We start from the raw sequence: 26903 nt of genomic DNA on the forward strand, positions 1-26903 counted from the left end.
ACAGAAGCGACGAATGGTGAGAACAGTCAGAGTCAACCCACAGACCAGCACCAAAGACCTACAACATCATCTTGCAGCAGATGGAGTCACTGTGCATCGTTCAACCATTCGCGACTTTACACAAGGAGATGCTGTATGCAGAGTGATGCAGAGGAAGCACAAACAGAGCCGCTTGAGGTCTGCTCAAGCACATTTGGACAAGCCAGCTTCATTTTGGAATAAGGTGCTGTGGACTGATGAAACTAAAATTGAGTTATTTGGGCATAACAAGGGCGTTATGCATGGAGGAAAAAGAACACAGCATTCCAAGAAAAACACCTGCTACCTACAGTCAAATATGGTGGTGGTTCCATCATGCTGTGGGGCTGTGTGGCCAGTGCAGGGACTGGGAATCTTGTCAAAGTTGAGGGACGCATGGATTCCACTCAGTATCAGCAGATTCTGGAGACCAATGTCCAGGAATCAGTGACAAAGCTGAAGCTGCGCCGGGCTGGATCTTTCAACAAGACAACGACCCGAAACACTGCTCAAAATCCACTAAGGCATTCATGCAGAGAAACAAGTACAACGTTCTGGAATGGCCATCTCAGTCCCCAGACCTGAATAGAATTGAAAATCTGTGGTGTGAGTTAAAGAGAGCTGTCCATGCTCGGAAGCCATCAAACCTGAATGAACTAGAGATGTTTTGTAAAGAGGAATGGTCCAAAATACCTTCAACCACAATCCAGACTCTCATTGGAACCTACAGGAAGCGTTTAGAGGCTGTAATTTCTGCAAAAGGCGGATCTACTAAATATTAATTTCATTTATTTTTTGTGGTGCCCAAATTTATACACCTGCCTGATTTTGTTTGAACAATTATTGCACACTTTCTGTAAATCCAATAAACTTCATTTCACTTCTCAAATATCACTGTGTGTGTCTCCTATATGATATATTTAACTGACATTTTTTATCGTAACAACCAACGATTTATACAGGAAAATAATGACTATTAACAAGGTTGCCCAAACTTTTGCATCTCACTGTATAACCTAACATTTCATTTGTATTTTAGTTACTTGTACACATGGCTTACATGATGGGTAGAGGTTGTACGTTCACCAGTGTCAACCTGGGCTTCTCCAAATAATCTGAATTCCTCACACTTTTCAAGACCCTTGTATCTGAGGTTAACTGTTGCAGAACTACTAAAGATGTATCACAATTATTGTTGGTTGACTGCCCTTTTTTGCTATGTCCTTTACACCTTTTTATCATTGAGGTGTTAAAAAAGATGTCAGATGTAAGAAATAATTCCAATCTGCTTTTGTTACATATGCAAATTTTACAACACTAAACTAACTGGTGCCTCTACATTGGGTAAAGTGAGACTGCAGCAAAGTGGTTAATGCTGTTATTTCATAACCAGAAGACTAAGTGGGAAGCCCACTCACTAGTCAGGGAGAGTTTACACATTCTCCCTGTGTTTGCCACTTTCTAATGTGTGCATATCAGCTCATTTATCAAATTGAAATTGACCTTGTGTGTTGGACTGGCATTCCAACTATGGTTCCTGCCTCGCATTTGATGCTTCCATGGTTTCAGCTTACTTTCAGTCCAGAATTAAATCAAACTATTTCAGTAAATAAAGTGGTGGATTGATTGATGGATGGATGAATAGATAATTGGATGGTTGGACTGGCTAAATCAGGAAGTACATATACAGTTTGTGTATACTGTGTGTGTGTATATATAGTAGGAGTTTAACCCAGCATGGTCTTCTGTCTATCTATATATAAACAAACTTATACACTCACTGGTCAAATTCTTAGACCACTATGAAACCTCAGTTCTTAATTGCAAAGATTCCACAAGAAAGATTTAAGATTCTAGTTCTTGTTGCCATGATTGAATCTCACAATTTCTGCAGCCTCCTCAGCTGCAACTTCATATTGTAAATCTCCCGTTCTACCACATCTCAAAGGTGTTCTATTGGATTCACATCTGGTGGCTCGAAAGACTGCTGAAGAAGTTCTGAACTCATTGTCATGTTCATGAAACCTGAGTGAAATTACATGCTTTGTGACATGTTGCATTATAATGGTGGAAGTAGCCAGTAGAAAACGGCTAAATGGTGGCCATGAAGGGATGCACACAGTTGGCAACAATACTTAAACAGGCTGTGACATTTAAGTGATGATTGATTGATATTAACAGGCCCAAAGTGTGGCAAGAAAATAGTTCCCACACCATTACACTCTTTACACAAGGCAGGTTGGGTGCATAGATTCATGCTGTTGGCTCCCTTCCATCTTTGTGCCTCAACAGAAATTGTGATTCATCAGACTAAGGCTATGTTTTTCCAGGTTTTAACTTTTCAGTTTTAGTGAGCCTGTGCCCACTGCAGACACCACTTTCTGTTCTTGGTTGATAGGAGTTTAACCCAATGCCGTCTCCTGCTGTTGTTGCTCATCCAGCTCCTCGTTTCACGTGTTGTGCATTCTGAAATGTTTTTCTGCTCACCACAGTTGTATAAAGTGGTTGTCTGAGTTACTGTAACCTTTCTTGCCTGCCAATATGGCCAATCTCCTCTGCCCTCTCATCAACAATGTGTTTCTGCCTGTAGGACTGCTGCTCACTGGATGTTTTTAGTTTTTCGCACCATACTAAATAAACTCTAGAGACTGTTGTATGTGAAAATCCAAGGAGATCAGCCATTACAAAAATGCACAAACCAGCCCATCTGGCACCAACAACCATGCCATGATCAAAATTACTGAGATTATTACTGAGATTGCCCCCATTCTGGTGTTTAATGTGAACATTAACTGAAGCTCCTGATCTGCATGATTTTATGCATTGTGCTGCTGCCACATAATTGGCTGATTAGATAATTAAATGGATAAGCAGGTGAACAGGTTTTCCTAATAATGTGCTCAGTAAATGTACATATTTATATGTGTATCTACATGTGTTGCCGGCTTAATTACGGAGTACTTTTTTGTATTATTTTTACCAAGTGTTTTGAAGAGATGTACAACTATGAATTTCATCGTTATCTACGCACATTACAATAAACATTACTTGGATCCCTGCGATCCCGTAAGGGAAGAATTGAATGGATACCTACAGTAAGTCCTAAACGGTTCTACACAAAACCGTAGCCTTAAGCCGGGTGCTTTATGGGTCTTGTCGGTAACACAGACATGAAACATGAGCTCGTTACTCCACTTGTGTTTTAAGTAAGCCGCCAATGGAGCATTTACTAAACGCCAGTAAATACCCTCCTGGAAATGTGCTTTACGATCAGTAGCAGTAGGTCTATGTTTAGCTGTTACATTAAAGCTGTTATGGTAATTTTATAGAAGATATACTTACTTCAAGGCGTATCGGTGACACAGACTGTGGTCTCATGGTTTAAATGAGCATATTCTAATGGCCGGTGGGATACAGAACAGGTGCTTCCTTTCTTCGAACCATATGGCATCTTTGCACTGTGAGTCTTTTCTTTCTCTTCACATGATACGTGAAGCGGCTCTCATGAAACAATGGTTCCAGTGGCCACCCTATTCCTGTCCCACAAAAGGAGCTCTGCGCGGCAGGTAGGAGATCGACCCGCTTAACAGACCCCCTCTACGAAGCGACCTTTTGCCCGCGGCCATTCTTTTGCCAACACGTTGCCACTTGCTCCAGGAGCTGTTTCCACTTGCGTGGCAGCGGCTCCAAAAATGATGACACCTTCTACCTGACTCATTCGCTCACTCACCGTCTGAATGGGAGGGAAGGGGCATCGCGCTACAGCAGCGCGAGAGGTGCGCGTCCGCATACATACGCGCATGCGCGGCAAGCGGCGACCGCCCGATTCCCACGCGAGGTGCATCAGGTACAGAGCACGGCACGGCCTCTGTGGGGCAGGGCACGTTTGTCTCTGCGCTATATCGAATGTACTGACTGTCATGTGAATACATTGGTGTGATAACCGAGTTGGAGTGAAAGCGGAGAAGACCCGTCGTTTCTACGCTAACGGCTCATCGCGGTCGGCACTGACAAACAGTCGGGAACGCGCGTTTCCTACCAGAGGGACTCGTCTTCGCTCGCGGCGGATTTAATGGAATGAAGTTAAGGTAGTTCTGTTTATTATCTGCTATCCTGGACGTCGGAACTTCTGCCCGCCACTCCACCATACACAAGTAAGTTCTCAAAGTGCCGGGTCAATGGTAATAGAGCACTTGCTACTCCAGGTGAAAGCGCTTGCGCGTTAATGACGGACATCAGGGATAGCCAGGGTCCAAAAATGTACAGGTTTTGGCACTGAAATGTTCAAACCTCACATCAAAAGTTTGAAAGTGCATTATGCTGTACAGGGCTGACCTCTGCTGCTGGTGTTGGGCGTCTGAGATGGGAGGCGACTTCTTTACAAACTGTGGAGCCCTTCACTGTATTATCGGTGGAGCAATAATTAAATAATTAATTCAATGTTTATTGAAATGATGACATTGACATGTTTTAAGTCTCATAATTTAAAGAGTAATGTATTCCTTGTGTAGAAAACTGGCATGTTATTTACAGTGAAAGATATTAAATATTAATAATGTAAGTTCTCAGTGTTACAGCGGCATGCGCTGGTGATTGACTGTTTAGTTTTTTAGAAGAACACTGTATAAAAGTTTAATTATTATTTAATACGGTTTCAGCTTGTGTTTCCCATGGCAAGAACCTTATGCAAACTGCATGCTTTGCTGGAAAAGTCCAATATAACAAAGACACCGTTTTACAGTCATGCGTATCAAGAATAGTACTATAGAACAAAGTGTTACACAAAAAAATTGTGATTTTTTTTTTATTCTCCATTAATTACCTTTCATGATAAAAAATATCAAGTGTTGGCCAAGGTGGTGTATACCTTAACATTAAATGACTGCAAAATTCTGTCCAGTGGTGTTTTTAGTAAAAAGCACTTTATAATAAGTGTGTTGTTTATAACAAAGTGTTTTGTTACTGTGCTTCATAAGGAGTTGCTATGTAAATGAACACAAGGTGATTTGTATTTTTTTTTCTGCAAGCTACCATGTTAAGAGGAAGGCTGATAGCAATAGTTTAATTGTAAATTTTTTATAATAATAATGGTGATAATAATAATAATACGTTTTATTTATATAAGGCCTCTCCCATGCTCAAAGCCCTTTGCAGATATTCAAAGGAATACAGCAGGAATAGCAGCACAAAGATAGCATTAATAATACAGGATAGAAACTAACATCAAACATTAAACACCAATATTTGAAATTCAAAGTTCTGATTTAGAATAAAAACCAATAAACAGGATATAAAAGGCTAAGAAAGCCTTGAACAAATACGCAATTTGTAAATGCTTACACATAGGGATATTCATTTGGAATCTGTAAAAAAATAAAATAGGGATATTCATTTGGAATCTATAAAAAAAATAAAATAAACAGTGACAACTATATAAAAATGTATTCAGTCTAAAGAAAGATTTTAAATTTTGTCAATTAAAGTGAAAACAGAATTGAAATAAAATATTACAGAAATTGCAGTCATTCAGGGTGCAATCAGTTTAAGTTGTTTTTTTCACCAAGTAAAATGGTGTTATGTATTCAATTGGACCTGCAAGTAATTAATTTACTGCATTGCTTACATATGACAATACTACCTCTATTACATGTTTTCGGTTAGATAGCAAGCTCTTAAGTATAAAAAAGATTAACGTAATTTTTTACAAAGAGCATTATATAACATAATGTTTAATTACTGATTTGAAATATCAAAGATTACCAGTAGTTCCTTAGCAAAGGAAATACAAAGTATATGAACATTTGATGATTTTAACAACTGTTTTAAAATAGTTCGTTCCATGACAAGTTTGAATTGTTATATGATTATGTAAAATATTTTATTATTGTATTTTTTTTTCTGAACAGTGTTGGATATTGCTTTTTTTTCTTCAAATTTTACATTCCATAAAATCTAATATTACTAAACCTGCATAATCTAATTCTTGAGCCTATCCGGAGAGCTTTGGGTAGAGTCTTGAACAGGACGCCAGTCTAATGTAGGGCTTGCTCACTTGCACACCCGCACTCGGCCAGTTTGAAATTGCTAATTTATCAAAACTGTATATTTTTTTGAATGCGGAAGGAAAAATCCATACAGATATGAGAGGAATGTTTAAACACCACAATGGCAACAGCCAAGCATGGAATGCACAATCAGGACACTGGAACTATGAGGATCAGTGCTGAGCGCTGAATCACTATGTTGCTCTCTATGAAACTTATTATAGGGTTATGGCCAAAGTTATTGGCACCATTACATTTTAAGTATATCATATTCAAGATATCCTGGAAAAAAAAGTAGGTGGTGGAACAGTTTTGGCATTTGTTTTGATTGAACAGCAGGATCAAAGATCAACAAATAAAAATGGTCAATATTTTGAAATATTATAAAAGCTGAGAAGGTGGTGTGGCCCAGTTATTGGCATCCTCTTGAATGATTTAAATCAGATTGATTAGAACTGATTGATTGATGTTATTGCAGTGACATTGGCGTGTCTGTTATAAACTGCCAGAACTCATATGACATGAATTAACTAATGAATGATGGCGAAATTTAAAAAAAAATTCACTTTCATTACCTGTTCTATTTTGACAATTCTGATGACAAAAGAGCTCTGCAAGACTACCAGAAAAACTATTATGAATGTGAAAATTCAAAAGGATCAAAAGACATCTCCAGAGACCTGGGAATTCCTGTTTCCTCAGTTATTTTAGAATTTGATGCTCATGGAACCATCAAGACCCTCCCAGGATGTGGTTGGTTGAGGAAGATTGGTCACAAAAGTCTTGAAAAGTTGGTGCAAACTATTTCAAAAAGGCATTGTGTTTAACATCCAAAATGCTTAAACCTAACCTGAAGTGATCCAGACAGATGTGTTTCAACATGTACCATATACTGCACACTACAACAACAACATTTATTTCTAGAGCACATTTTCATACAAATGATGTAGCTCAAAGTGCCTTTACATGATGAAGAAAGAGAAAAAAGACAAAATGAATAAGATAATTGAATTAGGGAACACTAATTAACATATAATTAAAGTAAGGTCTGATGATCAGGGAGGACAGAAAAAACAAAAAATCTCCAGACGGCAGGAGAAAAAAAATAAAATCTGCAGGGGTTCCTAGGCCACTAGACCACCCAGCCCCTACTAAATTAAGAAGGGCTTTATGGGCAAAGGCCAAGGAAGGCCCCGGTGTTGAATGAGAAACGTAATAAAGTATGACTGATTCCCCGCCCTAACCTACCTAGGAAAAAATCAAAATTGTTCTGGGAAAATGTTCAGAGGACTGACAAAATCAAAACCAAGCCCTTTGGCGGTGCTGGCCAGCAATATGTTTATAGAAAATAAAATTACACTTGTAACTAAAACATCAGTCTACCTGGAATTAAACATGCTGGAGGTTCCATAATGTTGTGGGACTGTTTAGCTGCCTGTAATGCTGAAGGCCTAAAACATATTAAGGGAATTATGAAATCAGAGGACTGGTAGGGCATTTAAGAGTTGAATGTGTTAACTAGGGTCAAAAAACTAGGTATGGGTTGAATATCATGGGACCTTCAGCAAGACAGTGACCATACAAGCAAAAGTATAGAAACTAGTTAAAAAGGAAATAAATAGACTGTGTTAAATCAGCCATCAATGAGTCCTGATGTCAATCTGCTTGCAAACCTTTTGGAAATCTGCTTTTGGTAAAGTGAATCCTGTGGACATTCAAGTGTTCAATCAGAATGCAGTAGAAGAGTGGGAAAAACTATCCGCAGAAAGGTGCAGATTTGTGATTGCAAAGCGTTGTGCACGCCAGTATTAGCATAGGATACTTTCAGATTTTCATTTTCTTTTGTGAAAAAAAGTACACACTAGTTGAACAGGTATCCGTTTTTTATTGTTTATGTGGTGGTTGGGGGTATATTGTGTTAGCTAGACCCTATTCCCTCTAGTAAAGGATGCAAGTCAGGAGCAAACTCTGGGCAGGGCACCAGCCCATCACAGGGTAAACACACAAACCAAAAACACACTTTAGCATTGCCAGTCCACCTAATCTGCATGTCTTAGGACAGTAGGAGGAAGCCCAGAAGAACATGCAAACTCCACACAAGGAGGACTCAGGGAAGCAAACTGTGCTGTCTGTGCTGCCCTACCACTACACCACCATGCTTCCTTGGTATTTTATATGATATACCTAAAATTCAAGAGTGCCAATAATTTTGATCACAACTGCTTTGTATTTTCTTCTGGTAAGTTCAATGTAACATAATTAAAAAAATCCATTGTATGCTATTATGCTATAACATAAAGATACATAATGTTACCCCAGAAAGGCTAGAATTATATAATGTGCTTTTTAAAAGTGTTTTCAGTTTATATAGATATGTAATATGTCCTAAAGTCTTTCATTTTAATGTTCTGATTGGGAGACATGGTGTTAAATGCGTGCATCCAAATTACTTAATCCATTTTAGAGTCACTTTGGGTGCCATTGCCTATCCAAGCAACTTTGGGTGCAAGGCAGGACCCATTTTTAGTGTAGATGCCCAGTGCTAGATTGGACACCAGTACATTTCATGCTGCACTAACTCGCATCAATTTAGAGTCTCCAGTTGCAGAGGGGTCTTAATACGTTTTTGACTGATTTCAATTTAAAAATTTCTCTTTCTTTTTCAAAAAGTATAACAAAACATGATTTATTTCCCATGAAGCACAATATACATTATAGAATAATATAATTCAGCTGTTCTTTTATATGGGGGTTTTCAGTGAGTAGTGCTATAGAAAAATGGTGCTTGAATATGTATAGTGCTCTGCAGTGGTGTTCACCATGATACATAACTTGTAATACAACAATTGACAATATAATGTCCCCATCAGTAGTGCTTGCAGTGATGGGTATGGTCTAAAATACAGCTAGTTTTGTAACATACTTTATTTTAATTTTTGTAGAAAGATACATTAAAGAAAGTCTAAATATTAATATGAGCTATGTAGTGCTATTTGTATGAGGGGCACCATATAAAAATTGGTTTAATACATAAATACTTAATAATTGTGTTTAGCACTAAAGAGAACATACAGTGGCATTCAAAAAGTTGGGCACCCTTGCTTAAAATGTCTGTTACTGCGAATAATTAAGTGAGCAGATAATGAACTGATCACCAAAAGCCATACAGTTAAAGATGGCACATTTCTTTATGCAAGATTAGTGTATTGTTTTTGTTTTGTACAGTGAAAAAAGAAAAGGAGCACCATGCAGAAAGTTGGGCACCCCATGACATTTGAGGTCTCAGATAACTTTTCCCAAGGTACTCTCAGACCTTCATTATCCTGTTAGCATTATGGCTTTGTCACAGTCATCGTTAGGAAACCCCAGGTGATGGATGCAATTTGCAAAGGTGTATGAATTCACTGACTCCTCAAACCTTGTCCCAACAATCGGCAGCCATGGGCTCCCTTAAGCAGCTGCCTAGCACTCTGAAAATAAAAGAATCAATGCTCGCAAAGCAGGAGGATAAGAAGATAGCAAAGTGTTTTCAAGCAGCTGTTTCCTCAGTTCATAATGTTATTAAGAAATTGTAGTTAACAGGAATTGTTGAGGCCTGGAAGACCAAGAAAACATTCTGTGGCTTGTTGGATTTCTAGAAAAGCAACTTAAAACCCCTTTTTGAATGCAGAAGACCTTCAGGAAAATTTAGTAGACTCTGGAGTGGCAGTGCAGTGTTCTACTGTGCGGCGACACCTGAACAAATATGACCGTCATGCTGGAGACAACAGAAGAAAACCTTTCCTGCATCCTAGCCTCAAAATTAAGCACCTGAAGTTTGCCATTGAATATCTAAACAAACCTGATGCATTTTGGAAACAACTGCTGTGGACTGATGATTCAAAATAGAACTTATTGACCGCAATGTGCAAAGCAAAAAGGGTGCTGAATTCTAGGAAATGAGCATGACTCCCAGCTGTTAAGCATGGTGGTGGATCAATCAGGCTTTGAGCTTGTGATGCAGCCAGTGGCACAGGGAACATGTCATTGGTAAAAGGAGGAATGGAGTGAAATAAATACCAGCAAATTCTAGAAGTAAACATCACATCATCTGCAAAAAATTTGAAGTTAGAAAGAGGGTGGTTCTAAAACAAGATAATGATCCGAAGTGCACCTCAAAATCTACAATGGAATACCTCAAGGAGTGCAAGCTGACGGTTTTGCAGTGGTCCTCACAGTTCCCTGACCTAAACATCATTGAAAATCTGAGGATAGATCTCAAAAGAGCAGTGCATGCAAGACAGACCAAGAATCTTGCAGAATTAGAAGCCTTTTACATTGACAAATGGGAGAAAATACCCCAAGTAAGAATTGATAGACTCTTAGCTGACTATAAAAAGCGTTTACAAGCTGTGATACTTGACAAAGGGGGTGTTAGTAATTACTGAGCATGTTGGGTGCCCAAACTTCTGCTTCAGGCCCTTTTCATTTTTTTGGTATTTTTGTACCTGTGAATGATGAAGTTAAAAATGAAATCTTGCTTAAAATATTAAAGAAATGTGTCATCCTGAACATTTAGTGATCAGCTCATCTTCTGCTCACTGAACTATTCTCAGTAACAGACATTTCAAGCAAAGGGATCCAAACGTTTGTATACCACTGTATGTAAACAAACTATTTAACATTCAAATAGTGCTTCCTGTAAAAGGTATTAATTAAAACAGTTTAATGGGCTGCCTAATTGTAGTGCATAGGTGTTTTTAATGACAGGGGTATGTAATAGAAAGCTTAACTTACTATCCAAAGTGACCCTGAATATAATTTTCCATTAAAGGTGCTATATAACATCCACAGTTATTGTTCATGTAAATAGCTCCATAGTTATTTTTAACAAAGGGTTTTGTCTAACTTATTAAAGTTTGTTTCATTAACTAAGTGTATCCGTGTCTGTCAGAGTAATCACATCTGCAGTGTACAGCAGTTCTCCTCATTTGGGTGCTGCTACTCACCTGGATGACACAGTGCAAAATGCAAAGAGATTGAATTTGAATGCCAAATATCACTCAGCTGTTTAGGATGGCAAGTGCACATATTAGGTAGCAGTTTTCTGCTCAGGTAATGGAGACATTAGTATGCATATTTTTTAGAAAAAAAAGTAGTAGACCAACATTTTGACAAAAGGGGTGATAAAATTAAAAAGAAACACAGGAGCAGGCACACTGGAGGTATACCAATTTGGTCAAGAAAATGCAAATTTGTCTTTGTCTGCAATTTTTAACTTTTTTTTTTTAACGGCTTGTCAACTGATGATTTATTTCCATGTGCTGCGTCAAAATCCTACAGAGCACAAGCTGTAATGTGTGAGGGATGCTGTTGTAATGCACAGTGCTGCTGTTCTGTTCAGTTATATAACCATAACTATTGACTCATTTTTTACAATGTGAGCACAAACAGGTTGAAGAACCAGCACAGAGTCACGTTGGGAGTCAGTTAGGGAGACTGAAACAGCACACTTTTTTGACTTTACTGCCAACTATAACTTACCATGTTGATAATACTGTCTTGCATGGTCTCTCTGCTAATTTATACTTTTCCTTCAAGGTCTTTTGCTGTGAATTTAAAGTTCAAAGTTAGGCATATTTCTACAGGGCACTTTACTGTTGTCTATGAGGGCCGAAACAGAATGTATTTACAGAATTAGTTACAAAGTAGTTCTTAAGACATCATTCACATAGTGGCTTGTAGAATTTTGTAGAACCTGTTAATGTTGAAGTGATTAGCATTGATGCTTTACAGCTCCAGGGATCCGAGTTTGCTTTTTGGGTTGGTGGCTTCTTGTGTGTATAATAGTTGGTTCATTCTTACTTTCACATGGCTTGTCTCTGGGTACTCTGGTTTACCTCCACTTCACAAACATTTACAGGACATTTTAGGGTTAACTGATAGTTCTAAATTATTCCAGTGGGATTAATGTGGGGGTGTTGCTTTCTATATTTCTCCATGGCCTGGCATCACACCCAGGGTTTGTTCTTGCCTCATCGTCAGTGCTGATGGGATAGGCTTTGCTTCTCATGACTATTGGCTGTTGCCACTAGAAAATTAAGATAATACACGTAGTGATTGTAATTTAATTTCATTGTCTCTAAAAATGAAATTGAACGATAGTAGTAATTCTTCTGAAGTCTTTAAGAAGTGCATAGATTCTAATATCAACTAGTAGTATATCTATCTATCTATCTATCTATCTATCTATCTATCTATCTATCTATCTATCTATCTATCTGTAATCCTGCCAACTACGCCTATCTGTCTGTCCATCCTCAAAACCTGATTTTTACAGAAGCACAGCAAACCTTTCCAAATATCCAGTGACCTACAGTTACCTTAATTTCAGAATAAATTGGTTAATTCACATGTCCTCTAATACTTTAGTTGCATTTTAACAGCCTTACAGTCAGATATAATGCCCCAAGCTTCTTAATGCAATCCCACACTTCCTATTCCAAATATTTAATCATCTTTATTAAACATAGCCAAGTGAGTGCTAGAGTCAAGCATTGTTTTTACTTAAGCTGTTGACTGAGTATTTGCTTGCTAGTAACCCATTTTAAAAAGATGTTTAGTGTTTTTGGTCAAAGGAGTGCTTCTTGCTGCTAATGGAATTCAAATGGGAATAGAAACCCCTTTTGTAATTCATATATATATATATATATATATATATTTATTTTTTTAATGCATCTTTATTGTTAGTCAGTCAGTCATTAGCAGTAAACTAATGTACAATATGGAGAAATGTAATTTAAGGGACTGAGTGAAAAGTTGTGGGCCGCTGGTTAATATGAAGGCAGTGTTAAGTGGCACATTACTAAGAGCTCTTATTTCTTTACTGTTACACTTCATATAACTTTCCTGCTTGTGTTACAAGGCAGGTACCTTTTTTATTTTTGTAACACAGATTTTCTCTATTATCTAGTAAGTCAATAGGCCTTACCTTTCACTGAGAAGGTGGTCCTCCTGTTTTCCTCCCCATATCATCCTGGTTCCAATAAAAATATTTTTCTCTCTGAAAGTTGACACTTGGAGCAGCATTGATCCCTGTATGCTCTGCAGCATTATCCACCACACCCAGAATTCAAACTTCGTCAGCTGCATGTGAACAACCGCACAAACACGCCAGCGTCTTTTGCTTCACACTTGCACCTTAAGGCTGTAGCAGCAGCTGTACGGAGAGAAAACCTGCAGGGATACACATTAGGTGAGTCTGTTTGCTTTGCCACTTCTCCTGAAGGTACAGCTTTTTAGAAAAGAGACGGTTTTGTATGTGTGACTTCGGTCTTAGCTTTTGGAACCTTCTGAAAGAGAGAACTGTTGGGGCTCATAGAGAATTCGCTTAATGTGCTGCCTGCATTATTAATGGGATTTCAGGTTTTTGCAGAAACACATTTGAAAAAGCACAGTGACTTTTTTGGACTTGAATTGGGCATATAGGACGATTGGTAGATCGTTATGTGGTAACTGCAGGGCCATTATTCATAGAAGTAAATGAACCACATAGTTTCAAATAGAAGACAAGTCCAAAATCCAAATGCAGTTGTCTTATAGTATTCCAGTTTAGTAAAATATTATGACCGCATACTATGTACATTTATTGAATAAAATAATACTATAAGTTAATTTGACATAAACTGTGCCTTTCAGGTAGTCTGAGGCACAAAACAGGTACAAGATAAAGCTGACATTGTATTTTACTTAGTGATGTCAGACTTAGAACAGCAGAAACAAATATACACATACAAAACTCAGCCTTTTTTGAGGTACAGTCTCCTTGTTAAAACAAGTCAGTGTGGTTCCCTAAACTGTATAGTTATCGCTACGTTTTCAAAGGTGACAGTCACTCTCACTAAGAGAAGAACTCTTTATAAGCTCTGTCCGTCCTCTACAGGCAGCATTTCTCAAATCTGTGGATTTTCCATCTGCCATAAATCTGTTGCTGTACACACCTATGTGTTGCTTCACATTATAAAGCAAAACCTTACATGACCTGAGTCCTAGAAACCACTTGTACCTAAAGACCCATACTTCCATTTTAGACTGTCTTTACATTTTGCTAAATTTAAATAGCTATAGATCTAAAACTATTTATTTGTGTGTATATGCCATGTTATGTTTGATAACCCATGGTGAAAACTGAACAGTATCCATTTTGTATGTTAAGATATATTGCTACGAACACGCTTTCTTAAACTGTACTAACTCTTGTACAGAAAATTTTCCTTCTCCATTTCTTCAAGTGAATACACTCATCTGTTAATCTCTGATTTACTTTGCCAACAACGTGATTCACTGAAATATGCAGTACAGCTTTCTGTAGACATGAATAATCATAAGGGGAATTCATTTTCAGAGATGTTTAATTCAAATAATAGGCTTTCTTTCTGACGGTAAGGAGATATTGCAAACATAATATTTCCTGTATGTCCAGACATGTAACACACCCTTAGCAATACATATACAAACACATTTTTTTCTTGTATCGGTATATATAAAGATACTGTACTATATATACATGTACCCATATGTACATGCAACAACAACAAGGAATGCCTCAAAAGGCTTTAACAGGCCCTGCTTTTTGATAGCTCCCCAGCCATGACTATCTAAGAAGACAAGAAAAAACTCCCTGCCCTCCTCAAAAAAAAAAAAAAAAACCTTTCAGGAAAGAAAAAATGGAAGAAGTCTTGTGAGGGGCAATTCAGTGAGAGGCCCTTATCCAGCACACTAAATAGAACATAAGTAATCCTCTTTAAAGAGCGGGATGACCAGTCTATCGCTGCACCCTCAGTCATACAATACAACAATACAAAAAACTTTGTTCTTGCATGACACTCCTCACCAAGTGTGGGTGCAGAGTGACAGTGCTCAATGCAGAGTGCAAGAATAGATTATACCACTCACTAAATACAGGACTGTCGCATATAAGGATACAGATTTGTTCAAATACAACAAAAAAACTAAATAGAAACTAGTTAACAAACCTAATAAATAATAATACCTGCCCATCAATTAATTGTATTAACCACACTATCTGGAGTCAGACAAGCCAGTCAGTTAGTGTCCAGGAGACCTCGGCCATTAACCCATCTCCCTCCTACTGGTCATTCTAGAGCCGAGTCTGTTGTGGGCTGGCCAGTCTGATGATAGGACCCTTCTGCCCGGTGATTCCAGTGCTCATTTATCTGAGATGACATTTCCATAGGCAGGCAAACAACTTGGCAGTAGAGCAGTGGAACCAACAGCCACTTACCTATTTACTACTTCTCTTTTTATATACAGTATTCAAACACTACAGTCTGTAGATAAAGGCCATCAAACTCAGTTCCTCATAAGGCTCACTCATACTGACAAATACATTAGTGTTTGCTGTATTATATCTGTTCTGATGTTATATTTAATGTATTGTCTGATGATGTTATTGTATTACTGCCTCTAGTCTGTGGAGGCCAGACTAGCCTAGTTAGAATGTAATTGTACTGCATACACATGACAATATATTGGAACATCCCTCCAAGTTTATTTTTGAACCTTTACATCTTGAAGTCACATACCATGTACCTTTACAACTTCATCAGGTCGAATATGACCTGGTTTTGTGTTTGAAATCAGTAAGAGTACTCTTAAAATTCACCTGTTCAGAGTGAAACTTGACTTTTCCTATACTTCCCTAATTAATGAATTATAAATAATATGTAAACATTCCGTAATTTGTAATGCTTTTTCAATTCAATTTTCACCCATCATTGACTTTATTTTCATCTGTATTTAGAGTAGTTTGTACACAACACATATCTTAAATGTCATCTTTTCAACTGAGTAATGTGAATGTTTTGAGTAAAATGCCCTAAACCCTCCAAATGGCACACTTTTGTACACTTGCTTCACATTTTGAGCACTGTTATGCTCTTCGCATCAATTTTGACCCACCGTATACTTTAGTGGATTTTACTCTCCATTTAGGGCAGTTTGTTTGTTTAAAACTCATAAAAACACCTAAATCTCATCTCATCTAATGTAAAACTTAGGATCAACTGTACTGCAGGGGAAAAAAGTCAGTCAACGTTAAAGTAGCTTTAGGTTGAAATGTCTGATGTCTAGGGCACCTAAAAATCTGGTCAGAATTGGGTCAAAAAAGATCTAGCATTGAATCAGTGCTTGAAGACATTGTAAGTGTTAAAGTGTATCCTTTGAATAATTCAGATAAAAATCTAAACGTAATAGTAATAGGAGTACTAGTAGTATGATAACATATACATAGTACAGAAATTCTTACTCACATGCCTGACCAATGATCTGGGCACCATGTTAAACAAGAAATTGTAAAAATAATGTACATACCTTAACTTTACTAAATGCAAAAACAAATCTGCTAGTCTGATATCCCCCCTTACTCCTGTTTATATGCTAACATTGCCTGAAACCTTGTGGAGGAACAAGCAGAGAAAAAATTAACTTTACCATGCTGGCATATATGACCAGTTTGCCACTTGACATGTTTTTCTCATATAAGTAGATTGTTAGAAATGTATTTTTATTTAAGATGTATGTAGTTTTGTCTCTTTTATGATGCCATCTGCTATTGCAGAGTTGTGTCGATTGCCTGTTATGGCAGTGCTCGTAGCTACATTATCGTGACATGCCAGTCACTATGTTATTTAAGAGCAAAGGGGAACAGACACTGACCACTCTGTCGTTTGAATGAATTTGAACAAAATATTTGGTTTTGTATAATTCCATTGACCTGTTAGCATGGTATCTTTGATCCAGAGACAGTGTGCAAGTCCAATTATTGTCAACAAATTTATTTGTGTATGTGTGAATGTACTGTATGCTTAGTGGACTCGGCACTGGCACACTGTTATTTTCTTTGCAAGTCCCTGCCTTGTGTTTTTTGTTGCTAAGTTGGACATGCAATTAATACAATGTTCCTTTTTAGTTCAGAATAATGCAGCCTTTGGAAATCATGAAGCATGCTTAAATTTCCAGAGCTTTAAAGGGTTTGCATTATGCATAAAGGAGTTTTGCTTTGATGTGCAGAAGAAGATGACAGTGGTAAAGTAAACACTTTGTCACCTGATGGGTAAGGGAGTAGGTTTCCCTGCTCTGGTTATAGACTGTAATAACAAAAGGAGAAGATCAGATGAGTTCAGGCTATGCAGCCGAAAAAAACCTAATTAATTCATATGCACAAACATATCCTAGATTCTTCTTTGTCTTCTTCTTATTATTATTATACTAGGGGGCTTTGCCCCCTGCTCGCTTCGCTCGCCAACCCCCGTGTTTGTTTTTCCGGATGCACACTTTTAAGATTTTTTTTCTTTGAATTGTTGCTATTTCATTAGTTTCACTTTTATTTCAGAACTTCTGTAAAAACAATATTTGGAATCTTTTGAGTCCCAATATGCTGAGTCTTTTAAATGAGGTCAGTGAGACGTGTGTTTAATGACTTTGTACCGTTATTCAGGATAGGTTTTTCTGTTTGGAATTTCACACACAAAACGATGTACATCATCAGCAGTTAATATTTTTATTTTTTTTTTTTTTTGCAAAGTAACCAATAAATGCATGTGAGGTAAACCCCGTTTTTGAAATTCTCTGACTTAAACTTCAAAGCCTTACAATATGTACATACATATGACATATCACCTATGTCCATATATTTGATCCCTATTCACCTTTTTGTTATTTCTCTGAGTAATAATTTCTCTTTTTTTGCGCTAATGCAATGTTTACTTTCTTTATTTTGACACTCGTTTTTTTCTGCTTTCATATTCTGTATCTTGCTCTGCATGTTTTTGTTTTTTTTGAGTCTTTTGAATTCCAGTTTTCATTTTTCTCTAACCTGCTCTGCATGTGTTTGGCCTCCTTGTTTTTTAACCTCTTTATGATGTTTTACTTTGTTTTCTACTCTGTCTTTTATTTCTGACCTCGCTTTGTCCTGCTTTTTTTCAATGACACCTGGTCCGTGGCGATTATTTTCCCTTTTTCGAATAATAATTTACATTTGTTTGCGCTACTGCGATCTTTACTTTCTTTTTTATACTTTCTAATTTTCCTACTTTCATATTCTTTAACTTTCTCCACATGTGTATCGTGCTTTTTTTTTTTTTTGAGCCTTTCGAATTCCACTGCTTTCATAATCTCTAATCTGCTCTGCATGTGTATAGCGCCAATGTTTGTGAACGTCTTTATGAAGTTCTACTTTGCCTTTTACTCTCTGTCTTTTAATCCTGAGCCCAATTGGACATGCTTTTTTTCAGTTCCACTTGTTTCGGGCTGATTATTACTTTCCTTATTTTCTGAATTTGCACCTAGATTATTCTTTTTTGTTTTTGCTCTTTTTTTCTCTCCAACGCTTTTGAGTCTCTTTTCTCCATGCTGCTTTTTTTCTTTGCTTAGTTGTTGACGTTTCATTCATAACGTATTGTCCTTATACGCTTTATATGTGCTGAAAGCCCTGGATCTGTGTGTGCTCAAAACCTCTACACGACTAAGTGGTCTTATTTGATATTGGTTCTAAGTAGGGTGTGTCTTGCAAGAATCTCCTGTTCTACTTCACCGCGAGACGGTCCTGTATCAATCTCTTGGCACAAAGTCTCATGTTTAAGGTCCCCGCGAGACGCTCCGTGGCCAATCTCTTTTGTCTCGCGGGTCTTTTAACTGTCTTCCGTGATCTTAACGTGAAGATCACGTCTCGTCTCCCGTCTTTCTCTCCCAGGATTTTTTTTATAATAGAGACATTTTCTTGACAACTGTATCCAGAGTAACTTACAATTGTAAGAATACCTTGCATCTGTTTGTATTTTATTTTTTTACAGATGAACACAGGCAGGTTAAGTTACTTGCTTAGGGTCATACAACAGGTCCATGGTCGAAATTAAATCAGCAGCTGTGGGGTTTCTAAAGTCCAGCACTACAGCCTCTACACCACACTGCCATTACCAAATTAACCCCTGATATACAGAGCTTCCTCCTTTTCTAATTTGAAACATTGTTATGAACTTTATAGTCTGGCTCTGCTGTGCAAGAGAAAGGTACTCACTGTTGAAAATGCTAACTCATTTTGACCTTGATGATTACACCTCACTGATAATGGATGAGATAGGGAAGAAATACCATGCCAAATGTATCATTAATGTTGTGTCTGTTTGTATATGGTTGTCATGATGGTAAGCACATAGTGTTGATTCTTCGCTGCACTTTAGACCTTTCATGGACTGACATCTGTGTATAGTTTGCACGATCTTTTCTTGCTCACATGCTGTCAGATTGAGTGGCCTTCTTTGAACTGCTAAGGAATCTGTATGACTATGCCCCCCTGTATTAGTCAGGTCATCACACTATACACATTGGTTCATCACAACCTTGATTGTGGATGGATATAATTTTTTTTTTTTATGATGCAGTTCAGATGATAAAGTTAAAACATTTAGTAGTATTTTTTTATTTATTTAACGTGTAGTCTTCAAGTCCTCTAGGCTAAGATAGAGCTAAGCTATTAGTAGTAGAGTTAGGCTGTATATCAGGAGTCTTTAAATATGTTTAACCTAGGGCTGAATTCTTGCAGTGCAAAAGCTGTTCAGACCATGGCCTACCGTAACTCCTGTTACTGACATAAACACCCATACACTTGTCAGACACACTCCCTCATTCACTCCTGGACACTCTCATCCAGTCACCAACTCAATGCACATTACACATACATGCTAATTCATTTCAAGCCTGTCTAACTGATATGTTGCACTGAATTCATTCTGGTGTGGATATCATTCAAAATGAGCAAACTCAAACTTTTAAATACATTTTTTTACTCTTGGTAATCAACATTGGTAGTACCAAATCATGTGACTTTTATTGATTAGCAAAAAAATAAACTTCAAAATTCACACAGCAAGCATGCTATCAGAATTAGTTAGCTAGCTAAATGTCTCCGGTAGCATGTCTTAAGAGAAAACTTGATACCAAGAATCAATGATGAATGGATTTAAAAGTATGCCTGTATAATGGCATCATTTTGAAATGCTCATCCAACTTGACTGTATTGTAAAAGAGTACAATGTGGGACAATACTATTTCCAGATGCATGACATTCAATGAATCTTATACACAACAGTATGAGGACCAGTGCAGGAAAATGTGGCTTTGAAAGTAAGCTATGGTCACATCAAGAAAACACCCGTTTAGTAACTCGACAAAAACAAATAACAAGTGCTACCATCCAAGCTGCATGGATACCACATAAGCACAATAATGCCTTTACTGATGCAGGGTTATTAAGAATACATTATAGGTATTTTATTTGAATTTTCTAGTGATAAATTGATGGATAATATTTCTGAAACTGTGACACAGATACTTCTATCAGCAGGAAGTGCATAACATTGTTTTCATGTCTTGGCAGAGAATATTCAAACTCAGGTGATGGAGAGTGTGCCCATATATCCCTACTTCTGAATGAATTCACAGACAACTCAGAAGTGGCACAATTGTGTGTGCATGTTAAATGTTTTGATGAAGCTGAAGTAGGCACTTGGTGGGATGGGGATGCTGATAGTGACTGAGCCCCTTCCCCCTTTGTTCTAAGTGCTACTTTCAAGCTATTGCTACTTTTAAAGAGGAATTCTCGCCCTTGCCCTGCTTGTAGACTTCATCATCTGAGAGGGAAATGAGGAGTGATTATAAATGTTGTTTTGAATTTTAAGACACAGACTCTGAAAGCAAAGCTTTGCATTAACTTTTTAATTAACATGAATTCCACACCTGTCCCTTTCAAGCTCTTTGGATGTGCCTGATTTCACAATACCTGACATTTATAAACAACATAATTTTAATGAAATTTAACTGAAAAAAATGTGTTGGAGGATTGCTTGGGGCCAGGGAAAATTTACATGTGGGCCTGAGGTGGCCGCAGGCTGCTAATAGACTGTCCTAGCTGTATATCATTTTTGAATTCTTTGCCTTGTTTGCATACAAAGCTACTAAAAAGACCGTTTTACATCATAAGAACATACAGAAGGCTCCTTCTGCAGCCCCAATTGCTTGCCTACAGTATGTTTTTATTTTAATCGGTCTGTCCTAAAGGTGGCTGTACCTGCAACTATTCAAACATGCATCTTCTTTCTTGATGTGATAGGACTGGATGCCAAGGGCACATCATCCTGAAACAGCTGAAATTTCACTGAAACAATATTTTCCTGGGTCACACTTCCTGACTTGTATTGGGGGCTGTCTCTGAATGAAGACCTTCCCCAGAGTTGACATCTTTTGGGTTCTTTGTCTGTAACAGAGTCATGGCAGCAATCCACTGTCCTTTTCTTTATTCATTTAAAATGTGACGACAACCTCCAGCTACACCCATGCACTTGAGCAGAAATACAAATTAATCAGTCAAACAGTCAGTCAATCTTTGTTTGCTTAAAAGAACACTTCATAGAAAATTTCATTATAGAACTTAAAATTATAGTGTCAATTATGGGGTCAGTGGTCATACCTGAGCAGTAATAAACAATGGCATATGAAAATATTACCTCCTGGTGGTAGTTGACCACAGTGTACCTAATATCTCTGGCTAGAACATTAAAAGGACAATCACCCAGTACTTACTGTGATTCTACTAATGGATCTTTATTAAACAGGGGCAGATATTAGAGATGTGCCAGACTCTGTGACCGCACTTCACAAAATGAACTAAAGTAATTTTCTTCACTGGGTGGATTGATGGGTAAACGGGCAACACAATATGTTTGCTATTCTTTAACTCACTTTAATTTTTGTAATATTTCATCATATAGGGGAGGTGGAGGTACATTTTGAGTCCAGAGCACATACAGTAGATGGACAGCCAATGTAGCTGAAACTGACAAATTTCTTTACATAGTCATATAGTCGTGAGAAGCTATAAGTAGTCATTTGGTGGTCTTCTTAAGGTGTTAATATAAGGACCTTAGTAATTCTTCTATATTTTTGTGACAGAAGGCTTTGATCAGTGACAAGTAGTCTTTTCTAACCCTACTCCAGGTTTCAGATCCTTGTTCCAATGTTGATTCAGATATACAGTATATGTATATGTATGTATGTATGTATGTATGTATATATGTATATGTATATATATATATATATATGTATGTGTGTGTATATATATATATATATATATATAATGTGTATATTTATATATATGTGTGTATATATGTACAGTATATGTATGTATATGTACATATATATAGAGATATATATTTAGAGAGAGAAAGAAAGATGTAAAGAATCAGAATGAGAGATTCCAAAAAGACAAGCTTCATTAAGTGTCACGTTTTGCAGGCAGATGAGTGAGCATCTTTATGCAGGCTGCAACTGCTTATGTGTCATTAGAGCTTGGCTTTTAACATGCAGGCCTGCGGGCATGCAGGGTAGCTCCTTGAAAAAGGGCTTGGAAATGTGGTGAGGGAGGAGGGAAGATCCTTGCTCAACAGGAACTTTAGCATATTTTTGCTCTTGAGTGACAACAAATGATTTTGTTGCAAAGGTTGTGTACACACTCAAAGGTACCTGAGGGACAGAATGAGAGCTTTTAAGTTTGAGTGACAGGTTCTTCTAATTTCATTTCTTTTTATGAATACTGGACACTTGTATTGGTGAAAATAACATTTTCTCTTAATTCTGTTGCTTAAGCAGGGGTAATGTCTTCACAGGTCTATCTGTGGGGTTCTGTTCACCATAAAGCTCAATTGACGTCTGAGGCCATGGTGCTATTTGCTTCAAAGTTTTTATTTTAGATCTTCCATTTCTGTATTTAATTGGGACACTGAACACTGGGACACTGAACCATCTCTTTGTCCTTAGACAGATGGTTAAGGGGTAAAGGGAGTTTACCAGTCCTGACTACACATGCTTTGCGGACTTGAAAATCACTTATCTGTTTACCTTATGGTATCTTATAGAAGGTTACAGTACAACATTTGTTTCCTGTATTTGAGTAGTGAGAGTTGTGTTCACATAATTGGTATTAAGTCTAGACTTCTCATTGTGGGCAGTTGACTTTTTCAAGGGTGCATCTTGCCTCTTCTCTTGTTCATGATTTTATGGGCATTATTTTAAGCTGCAATTAAGGATTTCACAGTATCCAGAACAGGTTTAACAAAATATATCAAAAATTGACAACAAATAGTTGTATCTCTGCTCTTGGCAGATGATGTTGTCTTTGTGGCTTCATCAGATTATGATCTTTGCCCCACTAGAGAGGTTTGCATCTGAATATGAGGTGGATTGGTGATGCATGAAAGTTCAAGTGTCTAGGGGTCTTGTTTATAACTGAGAATAGAAGTGATTGTGAGATTGCTCAATATATTGCTTCAGCTGCAACAGTTTTCTGAAAGTTGTAATGGACTGTGGTAGTGATGTGGAAGCTAAGTCTCTGGGTTAAGCTGTCAATTTACTGGTCAATGTACATCCCCGTCTTCACCTGTGATTATGAGTCCTGGATTATGACTGAATAAAAACAAATGCTGAGTACATTCAGCCAAAATGAGGAGCCTGTCCTGGGCTTACTCTGTGTGACAGAGTGAGTAGCTTGGCAATGCTTGGCTAGAGGATTTCTGAGTAGATTGTGAGATGCTTTGATTAAGACACAATTGGATGTATTATATCTCTTGGTTATCATGGGACCATTTGGGTATTACCCAAGAAGGGCTGGTGGAAGTTACTAGGGATAGGGAAAATGAAAATCAAATCAAATTTTATTTGTCACGTACAAATTATGCATGCAGTGCAATATGCAAGGACAATAACAATATATACAATAAGTTTTTGTGTTAAAAATAGCTAATTAATGATAAATATTTCTATTATATAAAAAATCCTGGGACGAGACAGGACTTTTTCAGAGAGATACTTTCAAGTCCCGTGAGACAAGACTTTGTGCTAAGAGATTTAGCCATGCCCGGGGCCAGAAGTAAATGACAAAGAGTAGATGACAAGTAGAACATCGTAAAGAGGTTCAAAAACATTGGCAAGATACACATGCAGAGCAGGTTAGAGATAATGAAAGTACTAAAATTCGAAAGTCTCAAAAAATGATAAAGATCATATTAGCACAAACGGAAATTATTACTCAGTGAAATAACGGAACAGATAAAAGAGATCAAATATATTGTTCGGATTTAAACTTTAAGTTGGAGACTTGTAGATTGTCTAATTCATGTTGCCATCAAGAAAAACTAGTGCTACTTCCCAATGAAGAGGCATATCCGCGGGAATTAAAAGATTTGTTGTTTGGTGAAAGTGAAATCCACATATGTGAGCGGCAGAGACGCAAAGTTTAGCGCAGGATGGGGAGGTTGGCGAGTGAAGCGAGTGGGGGGCAAAGCCCCCAAGTAATAATAATAATAACTAAATTGGTGACTTAACTCAGATACTTAATTTGAGAGAGTTAACAATAGGGCATCATATTTCTAAACACTTATTTAAAATGTGGATAGGCTGTAGGAAAAAGCTCCTCCTGAGTCTCTCTGAACTGGGTTTTAGGCAGCGGTAGCGTTTATGTAACCGCAGCACAGCAAATAGGCCGTTTGGCGGGATGGCTTGTGTCACAGATAATTTTCCTCACCCCCTGTTCCATGTCACTTAATGTAGATAACCTGGAGGTTATTGAATGCACACCCTGTGATGTGTTTAGCTGATGGCATCACACTCTACAGATCTGAGAACTGTTTTTAATTAACTTAGGGACATTTATATGCTTAGTGGTGATGATGGACCAAGTTTATCTAGGACTAACACATTCATGTATCCACTAATAATGGTACTGAAGAATGGTAATGTGTTGTATGTTGATTAGACCATACAACTATGAATTTACTAACAATTGGGCCACCTAAAGAGTCTGGTCAGAACCCATTTATTTTTTTAATGACATTTTTACATAAGAATGAATGAGAGATCATCAGTAAGAAATGATCAGATCAGCTACAGATTTCAAAATGAACAGCAGCACTTAGCAAATGCACAGGGATAGATTTCTCTAATCTTTTTTCTATTGTTTTTTCTTGCTTAATCCAGTTTTAGGTGATAGGCAGCTAGCGGCTCTTCTAACCCACCTGCAACAGAGACAACGCAAGCATTAACTCATGTCTGAGCCCAGCCCACCAAAGGGCATACACACACACACACACACACACACACACACACACACACAAACACACACTGACATGCTTGCTGGGCCAGTTTAAAATTACCAAGTGAAATGACTACATGTCTAAGGATGTGTAGATTTGGTATAGTATAGCCAGAATATTTATCAGTAGGAATATCCTCTTTGTATTTCTTGTGGGTCCTTCTGTACATAAAAACAGACACCCCAGAGGTAATTGCCAGCACCCAGCTGTTGAAACAAGAAAAGCTTAAAAAACACAAAAATCATAATATTCCTAAACTGAACCTATGGTGCATGTACTTTGAGGCAGTAACACTACCTGCAGTGGTTCACACTGCTGTCTCACAGCTCTAGGGACCTAAGTGCAATAATTAGCCTGATCAGTCTTTGGCTTGGAGTTTGCATGCTGTCCCCTTAACTTATCCCAAAGATGTGCTTATTAGACTTATTAGAAATTTCTGGTCAATAGTTTCAAATTGTCCCAGTATGAGCAAGTAAATGTGGTCATGTGTCTCCTTATAGGGAATTAACGGACACTCTGCAGTGATGTAATGGAAAGAACCCTTTCAGAAATTGAATTGATGAATGGATGTTTATTGCTGCAGGGCGAGATGCTGTTTATCGTGCATTGGGAGTTTTGACTTCACCCTGAGTATTGACAGAACGCGATAATCTCCACTTTGCCCCATTGTTTTCATACAGTATATTGATACTGTATGTACCTCTCATTGAGGATGTCCAGCAGTGTGGTACACACTTTTAATTGACTCACCTAGTGTTAATTTACACATCACATGCCAATACAACAGTAGTGAAACAGTATCCTGTGGCTAGCTAGCCAACCCTCCTTGCAGATACAGGATTCTCAGCTGCCCCTGACTTCCTCAGCCATGTGTTGGAACAACCAAGCAGATGTTTTAACAGACACTAAAGGATCTCAGATGTGTGTTCTGGTGTGAGATACATTTTGTGAACTCTACAGTATCAACACAATTTGTCATTAACCCCCACCCAAGTTAAATGCTCTGCACTTAATGGCTTACTGAGGCTTTGAACAGATTCAGTTATTGGATGTCTTTTGTAAGCAGCAGCTTCTTATTGCTGTCGCCTTTGTGATTACAAAGGGATTATAGAATAAACAATACTACAACCACCTTTGTTATTCAAGACCATGATCATATGAACTCCTCTTGTTGCGGAAATGAGCGTAAAGGAGTAGTTTAAGTGCTTAACAAAGCATATGGTAATGAAGTGGGAAAGGATGTTTCTCAAACACATCATGTAGAGGTCGGGAGTTAGTTTGGGCACCCAGAAAATTTGAGAGTTTAGGAGCTCAAGGGACCTTATTATTGAAGGCAGAGACACTCCGGTAGATAGCTGGATATGTAAATTTTTATTTTTATCATGGTAAATCTTCCAGCTTTTTGATAAGGATAAATATTACTGACTCATTTGCCTCCATGTACTCATTTGCACTGGAGATCAAGGCCCTCTAAACATAGGAGAGCCCATTTTATGGATGATGCTTGTGTGCCTGTTCTAGCATTGTATTTGAGTTAGTTGAGTAGTTTTTATCTTAATGTTAAACTGAATGCTTACTTATAGGAGTACTGACCCTAATATTTGTTTGGTGTTTTAGATAGAGATAGAGATAGATAGATAGA

General features: G+C 37.6%; 1 protein-coding gene and 1 long non-coding RNA gene across 3 annotated transcripts in view; one reads left to right on the forward strand and one right to left on the reverse strand.

The window, feature by feature from the left end:
* LOC120518984 overlaps positions 1-3747 on the reverse strand; it is a 66966-nt gene extending 63219 nt beyond the window's left edge. Inside the window, exon 1 of the long non-coding RNA XR_005631348.1 lies at positions 3361-3747. This is a non-coding gene — a long non-coding RNA (uncharacterized LOC120518984). The remainder of the gene's footprint in view (positions 1-3360) is intronic.
* An 82-nt stretch (positions 3748-3829) lies between these two features.
* LOC120518982 (serine/threonine-protein kinase PAK 6) overlaps positions 3830-26903 on the forward strand; it is a 76552-nt gene continuing 53478 nt past the window's right edge. Inside the window, exon 1 of one of the 2 annotated variants that reach the window (XM_039742038.1) lies at positions 3830-4172. The gene's annotated coding sequence lies outside the window, so the exon portion shown is untranslated. Of the gene's footprint in view, positions 4173-12708; positions 13297-26903 lie in introns of those variants that run through there. The other variant, XM_039742039.1, reaches the window with a different exon arrangement.

Source organism: Polypterus senegalus, chromosome 18, assembly GCF_016835505.1.
Source record: "Polypterus senegalus isolate Bchr_013 chromosome 18, ASM1683550v1, whole genome shotgun sequence".
In the NCBI taxonomy this organism is placed as follows: domain Eukaryota; kingdom Metazoa; phylum Chordata; class Cladistia; order Polypteriformes; family Polypteridae; genus Polypterus; species Polypterus senegalus.